The following is a 3245-nucleotide window of genomic DNA, read 5'->3' as shown; positions in this document are numbered from 1 at the left end:
CCCCACGACGCCCCTCAGCACCCCACCTCGAAAAACCGCGCTCCCTCCACAGCACCCCACCTCTCTTCCGAAAACCCCGCTCGACCACCCCCCCCCCCCCGCGTCACCCCCCACGACGCCCCCCCGCACCCCACTTCGAAAAACCCCGCTCCCTCCACAGCACCCCACCTCTCCTCCAAAAACCCCGCTTGACCACCCCAACCCCGCGTCACTACCCCATCACACGGCGCACGCCCCCACCCCACCGCACCCCCCCACGACGCCCCCGCGCACCCCACCTCGAAAAACCGCGCTCCCTCCACAGCACCCCACCTCTCCTCCAAAAACCCCGCTCGACCACCCCCACCCCGCGTCACCCCCAACGACGCCCCCCGCACCCCACCTCGAAAAACCCCGCTCCCTCCACAGCACTCCACCTCTCCTCCAAAAACCCCGCCTGACCACCCCAACCCCGCGTCACTCTCCCATGACACGGCGCACCCCCCCACCCCACCGCACCCCCCCACGACGCCCCCTCGCACCCCACCTCGAAAAACCGCGCTCCCTCCACAGCACCCCACCTCTCCTCTGAAAACCCCGCTCAACCACCCCCACCCCGCGTCACCCCCCACGACGCCCCCCGGCACCCCACCTCGAAAAACCGCACTCCCTCCACAGCACCCCACCTCTCCTCCGAAAACCCCGCTCGACCACCCCCACCCTGCGTCACCCCCCACGACGCCCCCCCGCACCCCACCTAGAAAAACCCCGCTCCCTCCACAGCACCCCACCTCTCCTCCAAAAACCCCGCTTGACCACCCCAACCCCGCGTCACTACCCCATGACACGGCGCACCCCCCACCCCACCGCACCCCCCACGACGCCCCCGCGCACCCCACCTCGAAAAACCGCGCTCCCTCCACAGCACCCCACCTCTCCTCCAAAAACCCCGCTCGACCACCCCCACCCCACGTCACCCCCCACGACGCCCCCGGCACCCCACCTCGAAAAACCCCGCTCCCTCCACAGCACCCCACCTCTCCTCCAAAAACCCCGCCTGACCACCCCAACCCCGCGTCACTCCCCCATGACACGGCGCACCCCCCACCCCACCGCACCCCCCCACGACGCCCCCCCGCACCCCACCTCGAAAAACCGCGCTCCCCCACAGCACCCCACCTCTCCTCCGAAAACCCCGCTCGACCACCCCCACCCCGCGTCACCCCTCACGACGCCCCCCGGCACCCCAGCTCGAAAAACCGCGCTCCCTCCACAGCACCCCACCTCTTCTCCGAAAACCCCACTCGACCACCCCCACCCCGCGTCACCCCCCACGACGCCCCCCCACACCCCACCTCGAAAAACCCCGCTCCCTCCACAGCACCCCACCTCTCCTCCAAAAACCCCGCTTCACCACCCCAACCCCGCGTCACTACCCCATGACACGGCGCACCCCCCCACGACGCCCCCCCCACACCCCACCTCGAAAAACCCTGCTCCCTCCACACCACCGCTCGACCACCCCCACCCCACGTCACCCCCCACGTCACCCCACCTCTCCTCCGAAAACCCCGCTCGACCACCCCCACCCCACGTCACCCCCCACGACGCCCCCGCCACCCCACCTCGAAAAACCCCACTCCCTCCACAGCACCCCACCTCTCCTCCAAAAACCCTGCCTGACCACCCCAACCCCGCGTCACTCCCCCATGACACGACGCCCCCCCCACCCCACCGCACCCCCCCACGACGCCCCCCCGCACCCCACCTCGAAAAACCGCGCTCCCTCCACAGCACCCCACCTCTCCTCCGAAAACCCCGCTCGACCACCCCCACCCCGCGTCACCCCCCACGACGCCCCCCGGCACCCCACCTCGAAAAACCGCGCTCCCTCCACAGCACCCCACCTCTCCTCCGAAAACCCCGCTCGACCACCCCCACCCCGCGTCACCCCCCACGACGCCCCCCCGCACCCCACCTCGAAAAACCCCGCTCCCTCCACAGCACCCCACCTCTCCTCCAAAAACCCCGCTTGACCACCTCAACCCCGCGTCACTACCCCATGACACGGCGCACTCCCCCACCCCACCGCACCCCCCCACGACGCCCCCGCGCACCCCACCTCGAAAAACCGCACTCCCTCCACAGCACCCCACCTCTCCTCCAAAAACCCCGCTCGACCACCCCCACCCCGCGTCACCCCCCACGACGCCCCCCGCACCCCACCTCGAAAAACCCCGCTCCCTCCACAGCACCCCACCTCTCCTCCAAAAACCCCGCCTGACCACCCCAACCCCGTGTCACTCCCCCATGACACGGCGCACCCCCCCACCCCACCGCACCCCCCCACGACGCCCCCCCGCACCCCACCTCGAAAAACCGCGCTCCCTCCACAGCACCCCACCTCTCCTCCGAAAACCCCGCTCGACCACCCCCACCCCGCGTCACCCCCCACGACGCGCCCCCGCACCCCACCTCGAAAAACCCCGCTCCCTCCACAGCACCCCACCTCTCCTCCAAAAACCCCGCTCGACCACCCCAACCCCACGTCACTCCCCCATGACACGGCGCACCCCCCCACGACGCCCCCCCCACACCCCACCTCGAAAAACCCTGCTCCCTCCACACCACCTCGCCACGCCTCCAGAAACCGCGCTCGACCCACCCCACCCCGCGTCACGGCGCACCCCCCCACCCCACCGCACCCCCCCACGACGCCCCCCCCCACCCCACCTCGAAAAACCGCGCTCCATCCAGAGCACCCCACCTCTCCTCCAAAAACCCCGCTCGACCCACCCCACCCCGCGTCACCCCCCACGACACGGCGCACCACCCCACCCCACCGCACCCCCCCACGACGCCCCCCCCGCACCCCACCTCGAAAAACCCCGCTTGCTCCACGCCACACCACCACGCCTCCGAAACCCCGCTCGACCTGCGTCACCCCCCCACGACGCCCCCCCGCACCCCACCTCGAAAAACCCCGCTCCCTCCAAAGCACCCTGCCACGCCTCCGAAAACCCCGCTCGACCCACCCCACCCAGCGTCACCCTCCACGACACGGCGCACCCCCCCACAACGCCCCCCCCGCACCCACATCGAAAAACCCCGCTCGACCCACCCCACCCCCCGTCACCCCCCCACGACACGGCGCAACCCCGCACCCCACCTCGAAAAACCCCGCTCCCTCCACAGCACCCCGCCACGCCTCAAAAAATCCCGCTCGACCTAGCCCACCCCGCGTCACCCCCCACGACACGGCGCAC

This window comes from Lygodium microphyllum, chromosome 16, assembly GCF_053477565.2.
Source record: "Lygodium microphyllum isolate KBCC chromosome 16, Lygodium_microphyllum_v1.1.10, whole genome shotgun sequence".
In the NCBI taxonomy this organism is placed as follows: domain Eukaryota; kingdom Viridiplantae; phylum Streptophyta; class Polypodiopsida; order Schizaeales; family Lygodiaceae; genus Lygodium; species Lygodium microphyllum.
This window is presented reverse-complemented; position numbering follows the sequence as displayed.